The sequence below is a fragment of the Zootoca vivipara genome, chromosome 4 (assembly GCF_965207765.1).
Source record: "Zootoca vivipara chromosome 4, rZooViv2.hap1.1, whole genome shotgun sequence".
Taxonomy (NCBI): domain Eukaryota; kingdom Metazoa; phylum Chordata; class Lepidosauria; order Squamata; family Lacertidae; genus Zootoca; species Zootoca vivipara.
The window spans coordinates 17,394,444-17,407,002 of record NC_142587.1 but is presented as its reverse complement, the minus strand read 5'-3'; the positions used below and the strand labels follow the sequence as shown (position 1 = coordinate 17,407,002).

General features: G+C 43.6%; 1 long non-coding RNA gene across 1 annotated transcript; it reads left to right on the top strand.

Annotated features, from left to right (window-relative positions):
• Nucleotides 1–4,047: 4,047 nt before the first annotated feature.
• Nucleotides 4,048–12,351, top strand: LOC148685849 (uncharacterized). Its single transcript, XR_015949458.1, has 2 exons — nt 4,048–4,098; nt 11,801–12,351. It is a non-coding gene; the product is annotated as an uncharacterized LOC148685849 (long non-coding RNA).
• The last annotated feature ends 208 nt before the right edge of the window (nt 12,352–12,559 follow it).

Here is a 12,559-nt window from a genome sequence, read left to right as displayed (position 1 = left end):
TGGGTGTTGTTGTTGACGATGGTGGCGGTGAATCATCTTCCACATATGTCTGAAGGGAATGTGCGAAATAAAATAAAAACAGTTCAAAAATGGCTAAAAATAGCAGTAGGTTAATATAAAAAACAATACAAAATCAACAACTATGGCAGACACCTATTGATCTATTGGCATGGAACATCCTATTCAGCTGTGTAATAGATTCACCTTTTGCTGCTTTAATCCAGGCCTAGTTGAAGGGGTCCATCACAACTCATACTCATTTGCCAAGGCAGGCAATTGGAGCTTATCAAACAAACATTGGTCTGTGACACCTCCTCCACTTCTGAAACAAACTTGTTCCACCTTCACGGAACTGTAAGAATTGGCTGACTGCAAGAAATCTGAAGGCAGGAAAACAATGTTATTATAAAAGAATAATATTGATGGAGAAAAATAATCCTTTAGGAATGATGCCCTTGAATATTTTTTCCTGAATAATTTTCGTGTATTCAAACCCTGACAAATCTCCCGCTTTGTGCTTCTCTTCAGCACCTGGCAAATTATCATTCCTATGTTTTGCATACTTGCCACAAATGATTTGGTGGTGCAGTTGTGTAACATAATCAGGTTGGTCTATTAAAATTCACCTTCTGACAGTTCTCAGCTTCTTTATTTAGTTCTGTGGAGACATTTTGTTAGAGAAATATGGGACTGCTTCTGGAATTCCCACAGGCATTTGGTTGGCCACTGTGAGAACAGGATGCTGGACCAGCTGGGCCATTGGCCTGATCCAGCAGGTTCTTTCTTATGCTCTTAAACTTTCCCCCATACCTTTTTTGAAGGGAGATACAAGCTCTCCTTTGCTAACTTCAGCTAAGCCCTTCTGGCTGCATCTTTGTAAGACATCTGAGGATATGAATTGTGAATTTTCAATACAGAGAAAGACCTCAGTCAGCTGCCCCCAGCCTGCTGGTCTCCAGATGTTTTTTCCTGTGCAGGCTTTGGATTTACGGGAGCTGCAGTTGAAACATCTGGAGGGCACCTGGATGGAGAAGACAGACCGAGAATAAATTAAGGGATTTGATTAGTGACTTATATTCATGTTTATGGCATCTTGTTTTTGTTTCCGTGTCCCTTTGTCTCTCCATTCACTTTCCCCATTTTAGACTGTGAGCCTCCAGGACAGGGAGCTGTCTGTTTTTATTTCATATAGAAATAACTGTTTCTTATAGATAATGACGAGAAGGGAGAAGATATGCCTACATTCTAACCATCATCTGCAACAAACGAGAAGAAAATTGCTACATTTCTAGGTCACCTAAAGGTAGCGATGGAGGAAGCTCCTTTCCCCCTATTTATTCTCATTCGTAGAAGCCTTTACAGATTTCAGAATTCTGGGCATGAGCCAATCGAGAGAGAAACGTATTTAAATGTCATTGATTTCAGTGAGAGAAGCCTGAATGTGCAGAAGGCTGCAAACCTTTGCACACCTTGTTGGTGGCAAGCCAAGCTGTCAGACATCGGCTGTGTACAGATTATTGGCTTAAAATGCAGTTAGGTCATTCTTTTTCCCAATTCAGGTCGAGATTGGGGAAACCACATCAAAACGAAGCCTTTCACAAGAAATTAAGGATAGTTAACAGGAACGATACAGATTGTGACTAACGTCCCAAATGCAGAGTGTGTTCACAGCTTCACTTGTGAGGAAATATACCCAGGAGTTAGACTGCACATTTCTCTCACTGAAATTAATCAATCTTAGGTATGGCTCAGAATAGCAGCCAAACTGCTTTTTGACATGCATATTTACACAGAAGTAATATTTACTGAATTCAATGGGGCTCACTTCCAGGTAGGTGTGCATAGGATTCCAGCACCTGTTATTCCACCCACCCCACATAAAACATCACACATGTAAATCACATGTTGGTTACAATTATTGCATTATAAGGGAGTTTCCCACATGCAGGTATACCACTTGATTTCTCATTACCTAATTATTTAATGCTTGATGTCGTGCAGCTGAATGCGCGAACTGACTCCGAAGATCGATCTGTGGTGGCTCATTCACACATGCAAGTCACAAACATTTGATGCTGCAGTCATCAAGCGATGAATATGCATGAGCAAATTATCTCATAGAGTTGTTTGCACTCTCTGTGCAAACAGTATCTTGTTGATTGGGAGGAAAACTTCCCTGTGATAACCTTTACTGATAAATTAAACAGGATTGAATTGGCAGACTGGGAGCTGAAGCATAACAGGTGTGATGGTGGAAGCACAAAAATGCCCATGAATAATAATGTATCCCATTTTTATTTCATTGCTTGTTTACTAATTGTATAACCCACCTTTCTTCCCAAAGGAACCCGGGGCTTCAAGGAACTCAAGTCCATGTACATCAGGGGGACGAGGGAGTCTCAGGTCCAGTGGCCAAATGAGGCCCTCCAAGATTCTGCATCTGACCCGCAGAACTTTTCCTAGGCTAAACCAATCACTACCCCTGATTTGTACCCCAAGTGTTTTGTCTGGATAGAATCTGTCCTTAAACTCTGAAACAGTGATACCTTGGTTCCCAAATGGCTTAGTTGCCGAACAAATCTGCTCCCAGATGCTGCAGACCCTGAAGTGAGTGTTCCAGCTTGGAAACATTTTTCGGAAGCCGAACATCCGACGCGGCTTCCGCTTGAGTGCAGGAAGCTCCTGCAGCCAATCGGAAGCCACGCCTTGGTTTTTGAACAGTTTCGGGAGTAAAACAGACTTCCAGAACAGATTAAGTTCAAGAACTAAGGTACCACTGTATTGCCTATTGGTTGTTAGGAGTAAGTGTATGTAAGAACTGGCCTACTGTCCAAAATAATAATAAAAAATATCATTGGTTTGTGGTCTGTGAACTAGTGGGACTAGCCTAGACCCCTAAATGTTCTGGGCAGGACCATTCCATTCACCTGCTTAGCCTATGTCTCCAGACTCTGTGTATGTGTTTGTGCCTGCCTGCCTGCCTGCCTGCCTGCCTGCCTGCCTGCCTGCCTGCCTGCCTGCCTGCCTGCCTGCCTGCCTCTCTCTCTCTCTCTCTCTCTCTCTCTCTCTCTCTCTCTCTCTCTCTCTCTCTCTCTCTCTCTCTCTCTCTCTCTCTCTCTCCTTTGTGTGTGTCTGATTATGTCTGTAAAGACTGCAAAACTGTACGGCCCTGCAATGCACAAGCAGGAAGCAGCTGCTCGAAGCCCCATTCTCCTTTCTTTTTTTAAGAAAGAGTGATCGGAAAGCTTGAAGTGCCTATGGAGTAGGAGTGGGAGACAAGAATTATCCACCAATGCTGTCATATCTTTCAGCTTGACATCTTGTGTAATTTATGCTTAAGGGATATTCTTGGCAATACATACTATCTCCTTTGGTGTTGCGACTGTTCTGTGCATGCTTAAGGTCCCGAATGGCTCTCTTCTTCCAGAAAGAAGTGTGTGCACCATTCGTGCTTGTCTCAATGTGAGTAGAATTGTGGTCTTCTCCCATGGAGCTCACAATCCAGTACAAAACACGTGGGATGTAAAGCTAGGTGCAGTCAAGTCACAACAGTTCCTAGAGTGACCACATGGAGGGACACCTGAGCAGGTCAGCAGCAAAACTTCGTGCCACTGATCTGGGAGGGATTTCCTCTGTTTGTAACTGAAGTGGGTGTTACCTGGCCAGGTAAAGTCACTGGCCAGTGGCCATTTCACTCTCTTTCGATTTGGACTTCAAGCAAGCAACATCTAAGGAAGAGATCTCTCCAGCCAAGAGAGCAATGAATCTGCTTTCCCCTATGGAGCAAATTCAGCATGTAAATACTTTTTATCTAAGTAAAATAAAAAAAAATTCCTTCAGTAGCACCTTAAAGACCAACTAAGTTTTTATTTTGGTATGAGCTTTCGTGTGCATGCACACTTCTTCAGATATCTGAAGAAGTGTGCATGCACACGAAAGCTCATACCAAAATAAAAACTTAGTTGGTCTTTAAGGTGCTACTGAAGGAATTTTTTTTTATTTTACTTCGATCCAGACCAACACGGCTACCTACCTGTAACCAGAACTTTTTATCTAAGCTAGTCTGCCTCTTGAGTTGTGCTGTGTCTCAGGAAGTCTGTAAGTAAACTATTTTCATACTTTTAAAGAGCATTGTGTCGTGTATTTTCTTTTAAGAGGCTTAAAGGGGAAAATCCAGGAAACATATATATTATTCTATAGGCTTCAGCAAGCCTGAGCAACCGTTTTTGCTGTGCATTAAAGGGGAATGAAAACTCTCCTAAGTTTGGAGCTTGTTAACACAAGCTGGGATAGGATATATTAAACTATATCTCCTCATCCACATTCCTGAACATTCCCACAAAACAAGGTGTGTTTTAACCCATTATTGCAATCTTGAGCTTGTATATGGGTTTGTGAGGCTACTCAGTGTTCATAGCCCTTTTGAAATGCAAGTTCAAATGATAAAATATTGGGACATACAGTCTTGTCAAAGGAGCATTTTTGAGTCACACTGATTCAATGTGTTCAGTTTGAGCACATACTTGATTTACTCTCCCCTCAAAAGCAGTGGGACTTAAAATGTGTCTGTAGCTGGCTGCACCTGGAATGGGGGTTGTTTTTCTTCTGTCCCTTAAACAGCAAGTACCACGAAGCAAGCAACAACAAAGCCATCAAACACCAGGCTAAAGTAGCTACTAACATACCATCATAAATGGCATTCATAGAGTGTTCCTAATTATATGTTACTAACATCTTTTCTAATTCACAATTATAATGATAAAATATGTTTCCATCTAGCATGCCTTTGATGAAGCAGGGCTAATTGACAGTCTGAAAACAGTGCGATAAAATCCATACTTCTTTTTCTGAATTGCTGAAAATGTAATTTAGTTGCCAGCTATATAGAGCTGTATATACAAGAACCACTGTGATCCACCAGCCTCTTAAGATGGGATGCTGGTATTCAACCTCTGCTAGGCTATTAATAATGAGTTGAAGAGACATTGCATCCCATAAACCATAAAAGTGCTAAGATAAGATGGAATAAGATAGACCTTCAAACACCATAGTCTCCAGCAATGATGTAAGGGTTCATGATGTATCCTGTATCCTGAAACTCAAGCTTAAGTCTACCTCACCATATTGTGCTTGCCCTTTTATGTTGCTGAAGCATGGATCCAAGCACTTGATAATATCTGCACTTGGTATTTGGTGAAGTTTTCATTCCTATTTTTGAAGGGCAATATCCCCAAAATTGAGTCGTTTTATAATCTGAGGATAGTCTGCTCACCTGCACGGATTAGATAAAAAGTCTTATTCAAGGTGTTTCTGGACACAGCTTTATACCTGTCTGTACTCATGAGTCCCTTAGCTCTGCTGAGGTTGCTCTGCACCAACTTCACCTGTTTCTGACAATGACAGGCCTTGCCACAGTGACAGATGCCTTAGTTCCATCTAGATTGAATTATTGCAAAATGCTCAATATGGAGCTATCTTGAAAAATCTTTGGAAACTTCAATTGTCCCCAGAATGCAAGGATGGGTGGTGGTTGGTGTTCACATGGAGGAGCATATGACACCTGTCATGCAATGATCACACTGGCACCAGTTTGTTTCTAGGCAGAATGTTGGTGATTACCTTTAAAGCTCTGAAAAAGCCCAGGATATTTTAGGGACCACCTTGTCCATATCAACCTAACTTTGCCCTGCATTCTAACACACATACCCTTACATCACACAGAATCATAGAACTGTAGAGCTAGAAGGGACCGCAAGGATCATCTGGTGCAACCCTCTGTCCAATGTGGGGCTCAAACCTACAACCCTGAGATTATGAGTCTCGTGCTCTACCATCTGAGCTAGGCTAGTTCTTGTTTGCTTTTTCCAGGCATGATCTGTGCTCCATGTCCACACAGCCTTCCTTTTCTCCTCCAGAGCTTGAAAACACACCCTTTAAAGCTCAATCCAATTTGGCATTTGCTCCAGGCGGGTTTTTGCAGGGAAACCCCACACTTGGATATGAAGCTTTTAAGCACAGCTCTGTCCCTAGAAAGAATGGGGCAAAAGGTAAGTGTGGTTAAGTTAAGCACTACATCTCAGCTATGGCAGAGGCTTGGCTGATGGGAAACAGAGAAAGGGCTTAATTTTGGGACACTTTGCCCCAGGAAGCTCAGTTGCCTGCTTACAGTTGGCATTCTAAATGCACATACTAGAAAGTGAGCCACATTTAGAGTAGCAAGACTTGCATCTTGGTTAAGTTGCAATGGGCCAACATAGCCTTTTGACTGAAGTTATTTATTTATTTGCTGCTGCTTTTGCTACCACTACAGTATTGTTCCACTGCATTAAGTGCATGAAAGACCAGGTGCGCAGCCTGGGAGTCATTTTGGACTCACAGCTGTCCATGGAGGCGCAGGTCAATTCTGTGTCTAGGGCAGCTGTCTATCAGCTCCATCTGGTACGCAGGCTCAGACCCTACCTGCCTGCAGACTGTCTAGCCAGAGTGGTGCATGCTCTAGTTATCTCCTGCTTGGACTACTGCAATGCGCTCTACTTGGGGCTACCTTTGAAGGTGACTCGGAAACTACAACTAATCCAGAATGCAGCAGCTAGACTGGTGACTGGGAGCGGCCGCCGAGACCACATAACACCGGTCTTGAAAGATCTACATTGGCTCCCAGTACGTTTCCGAGCACAATTCAAAGTGTTGGTGCTGACCTTTAAAGCCCTAAATGGCCTCGGTCCAGATTACCTGAAGGAGCATCTCCACCTCCATCATTCTGCCTGGACACTGAGGTCCAGCACCGAGGGCCTTCTGGCAGTTCCCTCGTTGCGAGAAGCCAAGTTGCAGGGAACTAGGCAGAGGGCCTTCTCGGTGGTGGTGCCTGCCCTGTGGAACGCCCTCCCAACAGATGTCAAAAAGGAAAACAACTACCAGACTTTTAGAAGACATCTGAAGGCAGCCCTGTTCAGGGAGGCTTTTAATGTTTAATAGATTATTGTGTTTTATTTTTCTGTTGGAAGCCACCAACAGAAGGGGAGACCCGGCCAGATGGGCAGGGGTATAAATAATTTATTATTATTATTATTATTATTATTATTATTATTATTATTATTATTATTATTAAAATTTCCAGTTCTTACTTAATTTATTTGTATATGATCCAGTGCAATTCCCTATAAAATAAGTTCATATTTAAATAAGTGCTGTGCATCAGATGCCATTGAGCCACTCTCATGTAGATGGGATCACAGTCTATATGATCCTACCTATATTTTAGCAGCTATCAATTAATTTATTAGTAACTGTGTGTTACTCTGAAGGTATGCTTGCTTGTTTCACAATGAGGTGGGTGCGCCCCAATGAGGTTTAGCTAGATGTCTCTGCCATGCCCGTCAATGATTGACTCCTCCTCCTTTTGCAGTGGTGGAAGCATTTCCATGCAGATATACACATTTTTGCATGAGTTTTGACTAATGCACACAGTTTTGCAAGCACCATTGACTTCAGTATGATTTACTTCTGAATAAATAAGCTCAGGATTCCACTGCAATGTCTCAATTCCCACAGTAATATCTGAGCCTAGTAAAGCACCCCAAGATAGTATTTCCCTGTTATTTCTGCATGCTAGACATCTTCTGAATGCACTCCCATGTGGTTAGATCTGGCTGAGATTTGCAACATTTGCATCTTGGAGGCCAATCGTTGCTTCAGGTCAAACTACAGTAAGAAATGCAAGGGTCTGTGTGTTGAATAATGAGAACTTGTTTATCTGGGTCATTGCAATGCTCTGGAAAGCTCTACAGGTCAGTTCTAAAGGGCTTAAAGTTTTATTAGGCCATCAAGACTGCAATCTTCAGCACAATTACTTGGAAGTGCTTTCTACTGAAACCAATGGAACAGATGGCTGTTTCACATATGCATGATCATCGCTTGATTTCACTACAGTAATTCGCTATGTGTAATGACTGGCAACTGGATGTGTGAAACTGATTCCACTGCAAAATTCAGTATGGGATGTGACAGTTCTCTCCATGGTGTTATGCAAGGAATCACAGAGAGTGGCGGTCATTATGGGATGGTACAAACTTACAAGGTAACACTTGGCAGTGGAGCAGGGCCATGCGTGTCCACCTGTCCACCTGTCCAGTATCTAGTTCCAACCAATGTACTTGTGTGGGCATCCCATCTGCATAACACACACACACACACACACACACACACACACACACACACACACACAGGAAGTTCAATGTCTGTCATATAGAGCAGCACATTCCATATACAACATAAAACCTGGAAATCAGTGTGCAAACGAGACACCCAGTCAACTACATCTGGTGGGCCTATGGGCAGCCAGGCATTGCCAGTGGCAGGAAGTGGTTAAGCAGAATTCTGAAATCATCCAAGGAGCCCCTGGGCGGATCCAAATGATAGGAAGCCAGTGTAACTTATACTGGGGTGGATTATGGTGGTGTAGCTATCCCCGATTCCAAACTCGTTTCAGGAGTGGAGCTACTGCTAACTAAGTTGGCCTGAGCCTAGCAGAGGGGAAATAAGCCCTTAAAATAAAACCACCCTTTTTACCACTGTAACTCCTGCTGGGCTACTAGGTCATGTGACCAAGCTGAATGAAGTTTGGAATGGGGTAGGTCTCCTCCTGCCTCATATCTTTGTGGGGGACTTATTCCAGCCTCAGATGAGTCAGAGGACTTATGCTGGTAAGAGCTGGAATGAAGGCCTTCAGCCTGCATAGCATAGCCCTGACTGAACCCAGTCTTAGCTGGCTCAACCAGAGATCCACCTATTTAAAAGTCCACTCATCTTGGTGAATCTTGGGTTTGGGTTGCAGGTGAACCCAGGACACATATACAGCAATCAAGTGCGGACAGAGTCTGTGAAGGGCATGCATGTAGGAATGAATAGAGCTTTTCTTCCAAGTAAATACAGTGAGGTTTACAAAGCATTTAAATGAAGCATCCATTCAGCATGATAAGGGAAGATCAGCCCCTGGTCCCAAATATAACATTTCCAGTTTATAACACTGCATTTCATTCTGGCACTGCCAAATTGATCCTCATCTCCCTTTTTGCTCCACTCCCCATGCGTGTCTGATCTTTTTACTTGGCTAGTGTCAGGTTTGGGCTTCATCAGGCTCCTGCCTTGCCCCATTGCTGACCACCATAGACCCTGGACTTTTCCTTGCTGTTGCTGCCTGTTCACTTGCCCTCTCTAAACCAGTGAGCACCAAAAGGAGGTGTATTAGCCTCACTTGCCTACCTTTTCCCCTCTTAGTGAACAGTGCTGTTAACTGGATAAAAAAAGGACACAAAAAGGACACAAGAGAGGGTATGGATTTGCATATGCTAATTTGATTGAAAGGTGTACCTTTAGAAACAATGATTCAAATTACAATGCAGTACGTCTTGCCCTAGTGGGGAAGACTGCAACCAAGTGACCAGTTTTCAGTCTTCTCTGTCAAGGTACTGCTAACTAGCAGTTCAAAAGCACGTCAAAGTGCAGGTAGATAAATAGGCGGGAAGGTAAATGGCATTTCTGTGCACTGCTGTGGTTTGCAGAAGCAGATTAGTCATGCTGGTCACATGACCCGGAGCTCTACGCCAGCCCCCTTGGTCAATAAAGCATGACAACCCCAGAGTTGTCTGCAACTGGAGCTAACGGTCAGGGGTCCCTTTACCTTTATAAAAGGGAAGGGAAAGTACTTTTCAGCTCAACGTCTAAATCCTGAGCTTGTCTCTCAATGCAGCACGTCTCATCCCAGATGGATGAGATGCAAATGCAACATGTTGCAGAATGTCAAAAGACACCTGTACAGAAATAACAGAAATACATTGTGGCCTAATCCCTTCTTGCCTCAGTGACTCACATTTGGAAAACAGCCACGATAATATCCCTCTCCTGTCTGCAAGACACATTTCTATTTCAGTCACAGTCTTTCTTTTCTCCTTAGCGCAGGTTCACGACCTTGTAGCCTGTGCATTTTCTAAGCAATGTACCATTTAAAATCCTTGACATTAAAAAAGTAGTTATTTTATAAAGACTATGTGTATGTGCTTAGAAATATAAAGCGCATGAATTAGTTATTCAATGTTGGGTTTATGGAGGAGGATAAGGTAGAAACAGGGGTGCACAGGTGCAGGGCAGAAGGAGGAATTCTGGGCTCATTTGTCCCTCATGGAAGCACATTTCATGGCAACAGCAAAAGCAATATTACAGTGGTACTTCGGTTTATGAACACAATTGGTTCCAGATGTCTGTTCATAAACTGAAGCAAACTTTCCCATTGAAATAATGGAAAGTGGATTAATCTGTTCTAGACGGGTCCGCGGAGTACTCAACCCGAAGCGTACTTAACCCGAAGCGTACTTAACCGCCTCTCCCGGTATGACCCACAGAGGACATTACGGTCCACAAATAATAACATATTGGAGATCCCGAGTCACAAGGTGGCTAGGCTGGCCTCGACCAGGACCAGGGCCTTCTCAGTACTGGCCCCGACCTGGTGGAACGCTCTGTCTCAGGAGACTAGGGCCCTGCGGGATTTGTCATCTTTTCGTAGGGCCTGCAAGACAGAGCTGTTTCGTTTTGCCTTCGGACTGACGCAGTCTGACCCCACGGTTACCCTCCCCTAAGGTTTTATTTATAATGGTTTTATCTTATTCGTAGATTTTTAATTTTAAAATTGAATTTTAACATTGTATTATTCTGTTGTTTTAACTGAATTGTTTCTTTTATATTTGTGTTGATATTATTTGTTGTTAGCCGCCCTGAGCCCGGTCTTGACTGGGAAGGGCGGGGTATAAATAAAAATTATTATTATTATTATTAATTGGTTCCGGAAGTCTGTTGATAAACTGAAGCGTTCATAAACTGAAGCAAACTTTCCCATTGAAAGTATTGGAAAGTGAATTAATCCGTTCCAGATGGGTCCGCGGCGTTCGTAATCCGAAAATTCATAAACCGAGGTTCCACTGTAGTGGAATTCTCAGAAAGTCACATTTACAGCAAAAGCTTACTGCCAAAATGAGCATGGGTCTCGGTTTGTATGACCACCAGTAGCAAATCTTAATAGACTAGGCACACGTGGCTGATTTCTTAAATCAAATGAGTCTCTTCCTGATCTACACAGAAGACAGTAGCAAATCATGAGTTGGAGCAGAGACATGACCTCCTGGCAGGTGGGTCACTGCTGCTTACCTGGATAAGGAAGCACTCTGCGGGTGCTTTTGCACCATGCCTCCCTGTCGCCTCTCCTCTCCCCCTCCTGGTAAGGAGCAGTGACTCACCTGCCAGGTCAGACAAGTGCCTCCACCTCACACCACCATCTGCTATTGACAAGAGATTTATAAGCAGCCCACTCATCACATGCGATGTAACAGTGGCCATACCCCGGGAATAGCTTTGACTGGCCAGCTAAAACAGGTGAGGGTAGCTGATGGCTCTCAAGCCCTTGGTGAGTCGGGGACTTCTCCTGCATGTGAAGAAAGACTCCAGCAGATTGAGCAGATGAGACCAATAGTGGGTCAAGAAGGCAGTTTCCCCACATGCTGTAGACAGGGAAGGGAGGGGCAGATGGAGCTTGTCAACCTGGGAACAAAATGGCCAAGATTGCCACTTAAATGGTAAACCATTAACTATGGTTTTGCCATGCTGTGTGAATGTGGCCAGTGTCACTCGTCATGCTCGTTAGTTTACCACTGCTTAAACTGAGAGAGCCTATTCTCCCTTTCTAAATGCATTCTACTAACATGTGCATATGCATAGCACATGCAAGATAGGATTTTTGTACCCACTGCAGGTTGAAGCAGGAAAACATGATTCTCAACACCATCTAAATGCAATTAGCTGGGGAAGATGAATTGTTGGCTAATATTGGAGCATTTCCAGGTGGAGCCAAACAGAAACCTGCCACTTGAGAGACCCTCTGGGCTTCCCTTCCCCTGAATTCTTCCCCCGCTCTAGGCAACCAACGTTCTACAACCTCCTTCCCTCTCTATAAACATACCCAGCTGGCCTCTGGCACCGAAGCACATCTTCCCTTTGAAGGAGTTCTCCATTCATCCCTCCTCCTCAGAGATGAAATCTGAAGTCTTTAATCAAACAAAAGTGTCATTGAAATCAGCTGGAGGTTTGCTCAGTCAAGCAGTGCATTACTTGCTAACGAAGTTCTGGAGTTCAGAAAAAGATGGCGTCTGCATTCGCTCAGCTCTGGTGCATCAGACTCACAGAGTCAGGTTTGACTTTCTGACGGATCATGCTAGAAGTAGAGGCTGTGCTAGTGGCACTAGAAGAATAAAGGGAACTAATAAAGAAAGGAAAAACCTAAGCCCGCAAATATGTTTTCAAATAGCTTTTTGTTGTTGTTGTTTAGTCGTTTAGTCGTGTCCGACTCTTCGTGACCCCATGGACCATAGCATGCCAGGCACTCCTGTCTTGCACTGCCTCCCGCAGTTTGGTCAAACTCATGTTCGTAGCTTCGAGAACACTGTCCAACCACCTTGTCCTCTGTCGTCCCCTTCTCCTTGTGCCCTCAATCTTTCCCAACATCAGGGTCTTT